Raw genomic sequence first — 12984 nt, 5'->3', positions numbered from 1 at the left:
TGGCAAGTTAGCGCCTTGCATGGCAGCTCTGCTACCATTGGTGTGTGAGTGTGTGTGTGAATGAGACTCAGTGTAAAGCGGTTTGGATAAAGGTGCTATATAAATGCAGATCATTTACCATTTAGGTACTTCAGAAGCAAGGAGAGGGTCAGAGGACCTACCAGAGCAAGTCAACACCCAGTGCCATTTCAACAAATAGGAGCAAAAGGAGAGACCTCCGTTTCTCATGACACCCAGAGGTACAAAATAACCAGAGTTCAGATTTAGCACGCACCTCAGAGTAGATGTAAAAAAAATATTAGTCAGTTTCTTCCATATTTAGGATGATATTAGTCTGAAATATATTAATGCTCTGACATGGTTTAGGAATAACCAGCCCAGGCACTTTCACGCAGGCTAGTTCATTTTAATTAGGCTATAATTGTAATATAAAAAGATTGCAGTGTCTGTGCTTTATAAAAGCTATCACGATATTGGGATAGAATTACAAGCATTGTGAAATTTCTCTTGACTTAATAAAAATATAACTTTGTCACCATCTATCCATTAGTTAAAAATAAATGACCAGTAATGACCTACTAAAAATGGCCACTGATTTACAATCATGATTTGCATTAATGCCACTCCTGTGTATTCTAGATGTGGTCAGGCATTTTAGCGACAAGTTGACTGATTTTGAACTGAAAGAGATCAGGGAATACTCTGAGCTCTGGTACCTGGGCAAGGTGGAATCGAATGGCAACAACATGCAGGTAACAGTCAATCTGTTCTTTTGGCCTGATGGATATTTCAGTAATTATTGTTTTGTTTGATCAGTTAAACATCATTAAAATTGACTGGTTTTGAATCGTGTGTTTGCAGGTTCCCCCTGATCATATAGCTTACCACTATGAGGTATTGGAACTGCTTGGAAAAGGATCTTTTGGACCGGTTTCTAAGTGTCTGGATCACAAGACCAATGGCTGTTAATGGTGGCTGTTAAAATCATTCAAGACATGGGGTAATAGTATTACAGTCTACTTTTTATGTCTTATTATATGGTATTACTACATGGGGAACAGAAGAAACATTGGTTACATTATTAAAGCTGTGTAGTGTAGATTGAGCACAGAGATTTATTTAATTGTCCCAGTCCTATAATTACATGCAATAATACATTAATAAGCCATTAATTTTCTTAGTGAGATAGTGTTGACAGGCAAATTGTTAAAAAGGAAAAAAGAGAGAAAGAAAAGGGAAAAAAAGAAAATACTAGACTTTGAGAAAACTCCTAACATGAGAAAAAGAAGTATGGAAATTTATAATTGCAAATAGGAAACAACTCTCTGTCTTCTCATGTTAGAATGATGAATGAGGAGGGTTTAGTGAAGTTAGCGATTTCCTTAAGTTAGACCACTGAGGAAATTCTTCACTGCTGGGAGCACATATATGGATCTTAAAAGTGGACTGCCCCTGTCATATTCGCCCTATAAGATCCTTAATCCAATGTACTAATATTGTACATTGTTCATATTTCTTTTTTGTCTTCAGATATGAAATTGATTATCAATACTGCTGCTGATCAATACATGTGTACACTCATTTAGATGAAACTCCAAGCCTTTAACAGTTTATCCTTTACTGTAAGGGAATTTTTCAGTGTGCTGTTGTAGAATTAATTTGATTTGGTCTCCATTCAGAACTTACAGGGAAGAGGTGGAAATCCTCAATTATTTGAGGAAGAAGGACAGAAATGACGGTTACAACATCGTCTTGATGAAGACCCACTTTTACCTCCGCGGACGCCTTTGTATCGTCTATGAGCTCCGTGGGTGAGTGCATTTGAATGTGTGGGCATGTCTGACCTGATCCAGACCATATCATTTCAAAGGAAAATATTTGGAAAATATTTAAAGTAACCAGTATATGTCAAGTTTCATCTCAAATCCTTTCACATGCTTGAGGATCTTACTAGTGACAGGTCTGTCATGACAGTATGTACAAATGCAAGGATATAATGTTTTAGATATAATGTTTATAATGTTTTAGGAACTTTTAATTTCAAATTTACAATTCAGGCTTAATTTTAAAAAATCTAAATAAATGAAACATAATCACGCTGATGTAAAACATTTTAGGGGCCAAGCACCAAAGGTGCACAGGTACACTATTGTTATTCTACCTCTTCTTCTTCATCTTGTTCTGGCTAGGGTGTCTATGGCAGCCCACAGAACCATTTGGTAAAAAGTTGTGAAATTTGGCACACTAATTGGGGTGAGTCTAAGGAACATTCTGACCAAATTTGTTTCAAGTTCTGCAAATACTCCAATGCCACGATCAGGTCAAATTTGGGCCTAATTTCTAAGAATGTTTATGGTCATAACTTATGAACTGTGTGTCTAAAATTTAAAAGCTATTGAGTGTTTATCTCAGCAATGCATCTACTTATCATGAAACTCCAGACCACACCCTGAATTGTGGCCAGGAGCTGTAACAACTTTAATTTTTTTCCTTATAACTTTTAAAGATTTTTTGCAAAATTCGTAGTTTTCTTTTTATGTAGTTCCCTAGTATCATCTTGAGACTTACTCAAATAACTGTCTACTGTCATTCTAGCTGTTGTTGTGGATAAAAAATGTCATAAAATAAACATAAGGGAGGTCCAGATCCAGATCCAGGTCCAGTAACGGTGAGAGAAGGGACTGACGACGGGCACCGGCACCTAGACATACAGAAGCGGTTTTAGTCAGAAGTGGATAAATTGGTAAAACACTTTAAAGATCTTTATGGGTTATTAGTCGAAATAGTCGAAAGAAGTGTACGAGCTGAGGAGTGCTAAAACACACACACACACACACACACACATGCTCGTACAGTCAAGGGCGGGCAAGTAGACACAACATACGCACACACTCTCTCTTTCTCATACACACACATGAATAACTTTAATAGAATCTTATAGTAATAGAGAAACTCTATGAAAAACAGAATTGTAGGATATGCAGGACAGTAGAACTGTAATGATATTAAGAAGTTGGAAGTACAGTAAACCGCTTTTCAAGTAGTATAAATATATATAAACTAAGAAATAGTGCAAATATGAAAATAAATTATAAACGAGAAATACAGGAAAAAAAGGAAAATATAACTTACTCATGATTCAGATGGTGAAGATTCTCGTCTCGCAAGGAAAGCCTTAATTTTTAGAGAACCATGAAGAAAGCCAGTTATAAGGGTGGCTGCCCCCCCCCCTCGAGATAACGATAAGACCAAGGTCCCTCCCGGTTGTTTAGTCGTCTTGCTTACGTCATTTTTTTAACCTAGGGAAATGGGAATCTTGGTTTTTGAAAACCTAGGTAAAAGAGAACCCTGGTTTTTGAAAACCTAGGTAAAAGAGAACCCTGGTTTTTGAAAACCTAGGTAAAAGAGAACCCTGGTTTTTGAAAACCTAGGTAAATAGAAACACTGGGTTGTTGTTTCCTGGGTTGTTGGAAATGCCTGGGTTCTGATTTTATGTGTAAAGTAAAACCCCTGGTTTCAATTCTATGGGTAAGTGAAATAGGCCTTTTCTGGAAACCTATGGGTTATCTAGTGTGTAAATACAGTATAAATACTGGAGCTTAAGCTCAGGGTATGGGGGATCACTTTTGAGAATTCTCATCGGTGTGGATCTCGTGTGGTGGAACAATAAAGCTGGACCCTTGCTTCTTCTCACTCACGGCTGGTGTGTTTTTTCTATCTCCAACTGGGCTCAGAGGTAGATGTGAGTATTGGCTTCTAAGTTGAGTTTTAAATGTTTTTGGGTAATAGGCTAAATTTGAGCCAACATTTGGCACCCCAGATGGGACTGGGCTAAGATCTATATGTCTGGAATCTCTCCCGTGGGACTTCGCTCTCTAAGCAACAGACAGGCCGTATAGGAAAAGGCATTGCAGACGCCTGTTATGTCAAAGCTCTGTTTTAGTGGTCTGTTGTTACGATTGAGAAGCCCCGGGGTGGGAAGAAAGACTAAGTGGGTCTCCAAAAGAACCTGGAGTGAGTGAGAAGAGGTAAGAGAGAAGTGTAGATTGTAGAATGTACTTTTTATAATTGTAATAAAGAAATGGTATATGTGTTGTGTGAGTGAAAGTCCTGCAATACCGCTGGAGGAAGGGAAAAAAGGTAGAAAAAAAGAGTAGAGAAATAGAGAAATACTCCAGGGCGGGGATAGAAAGCAGGTGGAAAATGAGGCCTCAGACCCCAGATACCGGCTACTAGACTTGACTAGCAGTCTAGTGGCGGCTGCATTGGTGGGGACCCCTAATACCGCTGGAAAAGGATTAGATAAAAGATAGATAGATTAGATTCCAGGGCTGGATAGAGAGGGGAATAAATCCTGGGCCCAGGTCCGGGTCGTGCAATACAGCATGCCCGGTGTATGAATGGAATATGTACTAACAAATGTGTGTGCTTAAAATATATGTGCTTATAATATGTATAATATGAGTGTGGTGTGAGAGCGTGTAAGTTTTGGAGACAGGGAAAATGTATTTATTAGTGCTCTGAACATGAGCTCCATACCTAAAGTATTGGATAAGTGGGATAAGATTCAGAGAAAAGAATTTTTTTTTTGGAGAAAGTTGGATTTAATTTGTATGACTGTAAGCTTCATGCATACGGAGCTGGTTTGGAGGTGCTTTATACTTTGAAAACTTCATGTAGTAAAATAAGTGTAATAATGTGGAATACAATGTGTGTATGTGAGCTTGCCTGCGTTGTTGATAGAAAGGGGGGGTGTATGTGTGTGTGTTCCTGTCCGTTCTTATCTGTGCGTCTGTGTGGAAGGACAAGGAAAAAAAACAAAAAAAACAAAAAAAAAAAAAAACAAAAGGGAAAAAGGTAAGACAATTCGGTGTGTGTGTGTTCTTCAGAGTGAGCTGGGTAATGCGGAGCATTGTGAGATATCTTGCGGACTTTGAATGTTTCGAATCCGGTACATACTTTCGGTGAGTCGGCGAGACTGTGTGTGTTATAATTAATTTGGTATCAATAACTGCTGTATAAGTGTGTTAAAAATTTTGGGGAGCATGCACGCCAATGGCACATATTTTAGACATCTGTTCGACTGCCCATTGTGTAAAGAAGAATTACTAGACCTGTAATATATAAAAACATATTCCCAGATTGTGTGATCCAGGGAAAAAGGAAGACTGAAGGCGGAAAAAAAGTGTGCATTTTCAGGCCCCAGAAGTCACTGTTAAGAAATGAATGAGTCCGACGCTCCAAATGTGAAGGAGAAAGTCCATTTGGACCTTTCATTTATATTCCATTTATATTTATATTTCATTTCATTTATATTTGTAGCATTTTAGTAACTATTGTTATACAACTTGAAGTTAGTAAATTATATAAAAAAAAATTGTGTTCACAATTATGGTAAATAAGTACATAACACTTAAATTCCTTTTAAATAGTGTGGAAAAACTAGTTGGAACAACATTATTTCTATGAGTAAGTTAAAAACTTGTGGTTATTATACAGATTATTAAATGAGTTTTAATGGAAGACCTTTTGACTGTAGAGGAAAAGGTGATTTCTCCAACTCAATGCGCTTCATTGGTTGAAATTAATTTAAAGTTGTCATAACTCAAAAATGATGGGTGTTTTGCAAAACTGTCTGTGTGGTTCGCCTAAAAGAGTTTTATGTGTGTTTGTTGTTTGTTTAGTATTATGGTGTTACTGTGCGTGTTCCAAGTTAGGAGGGAGGGTCTCCGTCCGGCCCGGCTCCTCAGTCTCCTGGCATGACACCAGACTGGATTGAGACCGTGTTGCGCAGATTGTACACAGTTCCATGTTTAGATGGGGTGCACGGCTGGTCAGAATCATGCGCGCCGGAGCTCCAAATCATTCTTTTCATTTTAATTTGAATTCCATGTGTTTCCCTGTTTGGAAACTGAATGAAAGTGTTTTGAGTTCCATGGTGACGGTTATCTAAACCACCGAGCGCGCGAGAGAGGGAGAGAGCGCGTGCGAGAGATTTCTGTTTTTACCCCTTTTTTCCAATCCTTTATCTTACGCTCTACATTAAAATCGAAGTGATTCAATATATATATATACGTGGATATATTCCTGTAAAAATTAAAATCAATCAGCATGTCTTGATGTTAACAGTCCGAAGAGAACTTTAATAATAGTTTATGTGGTGTGTATTGTGCCACTTAGTTTCTTCTGCACAGACATCTTTATCTTTGCCTGACTAATGATAAAATTGATCAGCTGACATGTGAACCTGTTCGTTTTGAGTGATATTAATAAAAAAAACCCTGAAAAGTAAAACCGACCCGAGGTAACAGTCTCAGGCTGATCACAATGTGGTCCGTATCAGGCTAGGTCACGTCCTCCCTGTTGAGATAATGTTGAGCCTAAACATTTGGTTTCAGCGAGCAGTCTACCTTCATGAACTGACTCGCTAACAAGAACTGGAGTAACCATAATTAATTTGTATCGGTGATTCCTATATGGGTACGTGTCTATACAATATCTTAAGCAGTGTAAGTGCGAATTCTTCTGGCGAATTCTTTATAATGTGTTGTACGCCTGTTACAGATGTGATATCTGGATCAGTAACATTAGAATAAGGTGATGATTTGATTACTTACTTTTGCAGACATGTTGTGCCGATATGAGTTTGGGAGGTAGTTTAATTACGGTCCCTTTACAATAGTGTAGTTTGAAGTGTTTTTTCCTGAACCGTAGATTGGTGAATAGAGTAGTTATGCAAATATATATATGTGTGGGTGTGTATATGTATACACATATGTGCTATATGGTGTGCTATGGATATGTCATACAAAGTGTACGAATTACAATACTTAATAATACAAAGCAGTGGTCACAAACTCGAGAACCTGTGAAGTGAATTGAATTGACAATATGTTATACAGCAGCTGAAAACTGATAAAAACTGAGAGCTGTGAACTGGATGCAGGTGTGGTATTTTTATGTGTGTGTGGTCTGGGAATTGCGGTCCATGGCAGCCAGCCATGTTTGTGGACCGCAGTGAAGGATGGGAAATGTGGTTTGTGATATGAGTAGATTTAACACTACCTCAATATGGTCAAATACAGTTTAAATGAAATAGATAAAATTATAGGGCGAATCTTATGCTTCTTACAATTGTGCGTTCAGCCAGGGTAACAACTTGGTGGTAAATTGAAACAAAGTTCACAGATGATAAATTTTATTTTAGACTAAGTTAAATACATATTCACATTCCTCCAAAGTGAGCAACATTTAAATGTCATGTATGAAGGATCTGAGTGATATTTTGAGTACAGTATTTTGATACAGTTATAAATTAATAAGAAACAAAATGTCTGTACATGCATGTATACCATTTAGACTACAGACTAGTGCTGTACACATAGAACCAAATTCACTAGGTTGTTTTGAATGTAAATTAGTGGGATAAAAGTGGTTAGAGGACTGTAAATGCATATCTAGATCTCAACCTCATTTACTCTATTTTAGTTCTATCTTATTGGGATTATCACTCGTTAGCACAGATGGAATAGTGTACACCACGAATTTTTAGACTAAAGGAATTTAATTTTGGTTTCCTTTCTCAATATCTTTCTGGTAAATGAAAAACAGGAAGGGATAAGAATGTATCCTTGTCAATTGGGTTTGTACTTTTAAAAATAAATGGACTAGAACTATTTTACAGGGATAACTATACATGAGAGTGGAAAACCCCTTTAAGAGAGGTTTTATTCGATTGATTAGAGCAGTGGAGATTACTTTAGTAAATTTTTAAATGATTCGATAGACCAACATTATTTAATCTCTGCAGCAATATTTCCTGATTCACTGTGTTGAGAGCCTCTTCTAAATCAACAGACAGGGAAGTGCAGAGGGTACCGTGACATTGTTTTAAGACTTTCAAAACAACAGTTGTGCTGATATGTTAGTATGACCTTAGACTTCTTGCAGACTGATAACATGTGAACGATTTACTGAAAAAGCTTTCTACAAGGGACATAGGCGAGGAGGCCGTGTTATTGGATTGTAATGATCTAATATAGTTGGGTGTCCCTGATTTAATGTAATAAATAAATAAGAAAACTGATTTCCAAATTTCTAGTATAACCCCTTTGTCTAATCAAAGATTAAAATGATACATTGAAAGAGATGAAATAATATCAACTGCTAAGTCGTTTAGAAATACAGACTCCACACAATCAGGGCCTTGTGATGTGTTTATATCGAACTTGAGTGATCTGTAAACATCACAAGTCTTAACACGTTAAAAACTGAACTCCTCATTTTGAATTGTTTTTAATAGCTTCCTGCTTTATTAAAATCAGGGTATAGTGAATCACGATAAGTATTCACTGTTTTAAGGACTAGATCTGATGCATAAATTGAACATTTCATGATGGGGTTTGCAGTTGTGTGTCCAGTTGTCTGTCTCCAGTTTCCGGTACTATTGTCCTGTAAACAATATTTTCGATCCTCAGAGGGAGGATGAAAGGACATGCCCAATTACCATTATTACAGCAAGCTGTGATAACAAAAGTGATAAGTTTTGCGATACAACCAACCCACCCAGTAACCATTATTTATAGTATGATGTATATAGAATATATATATATATATATATATATATATAGACATATATGTCTATATATATATATATATATATATATATATAGACATATATGTCTATATATATATATAAGATGTCCCAATTGTAACCTATAACTGTAATTCCATTCCACATGATATTATTATGGATCCGCGCTTTTTCCAAATGACTGCATGTGAGAGCTCAAGGCCATTATTCCTCTTAACAATTCCTAGATAGGTAGTACACCTGGAAGCGTCTCCTTCGCGGGGCTGTGGGCTCCCCTGTGGTGTACTCCTCTGTGGTCATAGACTCCCTTGCACGCTCCCAAGGCCGTCAGGACATGATTGGGGTCATCCTCCGCCCCATAAAAGCGCAATAAATGTTCCTGGACGTTATCAAGTATGGTCTGCAGTGGATCACTGATTGCTCACTAAAGGACAACATCCTGAGATCCGGGTGTTCTTTGGACAAGCCTGATATTGAATGAACTTATGCTTTGCACCTGAACTATGGCTGACAAACAATAACAAAGACTGTATCTTACATGTGACTGAAGGGGTTGGGTGCTGCTGGGGGGGTCCCGGCTCAGGAGAATGGGGCGCTTACAGGGCTGTAGTTTATGCATTGAAAACATTGGATTTGGTGGCACAAGGATTGCCAGGCTGGAGAGGCTCTCTTAGTGCGGATCATTGGGAAAATTGCTCTCTCACACATCGATCTTACGTTTATCACACCAGGTCATTTCTATTTTGAAAGAACATGATATGGGGATATGGGGTTAATCGATGTGCCACCCGAACTAAAATTCTTAAACCTGTTAGTGTGCCTAACTTACCAACTGTAGTGTTGTAATGGTGTAATTAATTCTGTGGAGCCAGTCACTGAGAACACTCACGATTGCCCAGCCGAAATTCGTATTTCCTTGAGCTTAAAAGTTTTGGGTCTGAAATTTCACAAACATTATGAACACCCTGTTCTGCCCAATTGGCTGAATTGAAGTCTATCACTAAAGAATGCAACCTGGTTAAGGGTAGAATTGTTAAAAAATATAAATACTGACGTTTAGGCCCATGGATTGTGTCGTCTGTTTAGAGTTGTTTGAATGCAATGAGATTCTAGGAAAAAATTGGAACGCCACTTATCGAACAAATAGTTTAATTGAATTCTGACTGCACTTCTTGCTGTATGTATTACAGCTGCCCATGATCTTAGCCGGTACGCGAGGGGGAAGGTAGAGGAATGATCTCTGTACTTGCAGGCAACGATGGAGGGTCACCTGAAGTGTGCTCAAGATTATTTATTATTTTTTTTCCTTGACCAGGGATAGGTCTGGCATACCCTGATTTGTGTTGGATACAATTTGTGCTGATACTAAACGTATTTCGGTAGATGCTCTACCTCTTGCACTAATGACCTATCACATGCAGACTAACAGCAATATGTATCTAACACCGCATGAAATGCTTATGGGTCGACCCATGTCTGTGTCCTTATGATGGACGGCCGCTGGAGTAATTGCAGATGAATCGAAAAACATATATAAGACCACTAACTATTATGTATGGAGCTATCTATTCACAGGAACACAGCTAAGTGCAGTGTTATCAGTGTTATGTGTGAGGCGTCACCGCCTCAACGGGGGGAGGTGTTCGGAGGTGTTCGGAGGTGTTCGGAGGTGTTCGGAGGTGTTCAGAGGTGTTCACCCGGAGGTGGGAGTCCCGGAGCTGCGAGAGAAGGCTGACTACAGGGCAGCAGCGGACTAGAACATGCAACCCCTGGAGGATGCTCAATCCTCCAATGACGAGATGGTGGGGAACACGTGAAGGTCCGGTACGAAGCGTCAACGGGGGGTCTGCTCTGTGGCAGACAGGATGAGAAGATGTGAAGATCCATACCCTGGGTGTACGTGCTAGCCTAACCTCTCCCCAAAGGGTGGCTCTCTACAGTACGTAAAGTGCTTGAGCTGAAGACAACCAGCATACAGAGAGATACAGATACTGCATACAACAGACTGTCAAGTATTGTTATAAAATGTTATAAAATGTTTGTGATGTGACGCAATCAGGCACAGAAAAGTATAATGGTGCTGCCGAGCACATAGTGCTGGCAGGGTGGGAATTTTTCCCTCGTAGGAGGTTTTTTTCGCCCACCCCTGACTGCGAAAGACTGGGGTTTGGTTTTTGAGGGGAAGCAAGAATCTGTAGGTCCCGACAAATACAAAACGTACGGCAGTAGTAGTAGTAATGAATGATTAGGGAAACTCAGTTAATCACACTTATAATCGATGTAGGGTATAATCAAAGTAGTTAGATTCAAAATGAGATATATATATATATATATATATATATATATATATATATAAGGAGAAGTAAGTTAAGGGTTAAGAGTTATGGCTAGGTACATCTACACATGTCCGGCGCAAAGTGGATGTAGGGGGGTCCTAAGGCCCATTCTCCAGCTGCCAATCTACTATGAGACCCCGGGGCGCACAACACTAGCACGTCTCCCACCAGGTCTACAAAACCTCCTCAGCTCCTATTCGGATCGGTGTTGCGTAGAAGTGGTTAATGTAGGGGACCCATTGGATTACGGGGACGACGGGCGGGATTATGGCTTCGTTAGAGTAATCCTCCGACAGCTAGCGGGGGACGGCCATGGGGTGCGGCAGAATCAGTTCCTCCATGCTTAATTAAGGTATTGTATGAGGCTTCATAGCCTCAGAGGGGGAAATGTTGTGGATAAAAAATGTCATAAAATAAACATAAGGGAGATCCAGATCCAGGTCCAGTAACGGTGAGAGAAGGGACTGACGACGGGCACCGGCACCTAGACATACAGAAGCGGTTTTAGTCAGAAGTGGATAAATTGGTAAAACACTTTAAAGATCTTTATGGGTTATTAGTCGAAATAGTCGAAAGAAGTGTACGAGCTGAGGAGTGCTAAAACACACACACACACACACACACACATGCTCGTACAGTCAAGGGCGGGCAAGTAGACACAACATACGCACACACTCTCTCTTTCTCATACACACACATGAATAACTTTAATAGAATCTTATAGTAATAGAGAAACTCTATGAAAAACAGAATTGTAGGATATGCAGGACAGTAGAACTGTAATGATATTAAGAAGTTGGAAGTACAGTAAACCGCTTTTCAAGTAGTATAAATATATATAAACTAAGAAATAGTGCAAATATGAAAATAAATTATAAACGAGAAATACAGGAAAAAAAGGAAAATATAACTTACTCATGATTCAGATGGTGAAGATTCTCGTCTCGCAAGGAAAGCCTTAATTTTTAGAGAACCATGAAGAAAGCCAGTTATAAGGGTGGCTGCCCCCCCCCCTCGAGATAACGATAAGACCAAGGTCCCTCCCGGTTGTTTAGTCGTCTTGCTTACGTCATTTTTTTAACCTAGGGAAATGGGAATCTTGGTTTTTGAAAACCTAGGTAAAAGAGAACCCTGGTTTTTGAAAACCTAGGTAAAAGAGAACCCTGGTTTTTGAAAACCTAGGTAAAAGAGAACCCTGGTTTTTGAAAACCTAGGTAAAAGAGAACCCTGGTTTTTGAAAACCTAGGTAAATAGAAACACTGGGTTGTTGTTTCCTGGGTTGTTGGAAATGCCTGGGTTCTGATTTTATGTGTAAAGTAAAACCCCTGGTTTCAATTCTATGGGTAAGTGAAATAGGCCTTTTCTGGAAACCTATGGGTTATCTAGTGTGTAAATACAGTATAAATACTGGAGCTTAAGCTCAGGGTATGGGGGATCACTTTTGAGAATTCTCATCGGTGTGGATCTCGTGTGGTGGAACAATAAAGCTGGACCCTTGCTTCTTCTCACTCACGGCTGGTGTGTTTTTTCTATCTCCAACTGGGCTCAGAGGTAGATGTGAGTATTGGCTTCTAAGTTGAGTTTTAAATGTTTTTGGGTAATAGGCTAAATTTGAGCCAACACTGTTCACGGTGCTATAATACAGGCAACACATGAATGACAGTGATTAATAGCAAATAGCACATTCATTGAGCAATTTAAAAAAAAAAAAAAAAAAAAAACCCATACTATTGAACAGATAAGTTTGGTGCAGATACTTGCACAACGAGGGGAAAAAAGGCCCAGGCTGAAAAAACAAACAAATACTTAAGATTTTTTGATTTTGCAAGAGAAAAAAATCCAGGTCAGAGCAGTAGCAATCACGATCACTGTAGGTATGGCAGTTTAATCAAACAACCAATCCAAAGGTTTAGGCAAAAATCAAATAACAGGCTAGGGTCAAACAATCATGCAAACAACATAGAATAGGCAAGGCAGAGAATCAAAGTCAAGGGAAGTCAAAACCAGAATAACAATACTAGCGCATCGCTTGGTAAATGCCAGCAATGGCAACGA

This window comes from Ictalurus punctatus, chromosome 2 (genome assembly GCF_001660625.3).
Source record: "Ictalurus punctatus breed USDA103 chromosome 2, Coco_2.0, whole genome shotgun sequence".
NCBI lineage: Eukaryota > Metazoa > Chordata > Actinopteri > Siluriformes > Ictaluridae > Ictalurus > Ictalurus punctatus.
The sequence above is the reverse complement of the archived record's forward strand: the minus strand, read 5'-3'. Positions refer to the sequence as shown.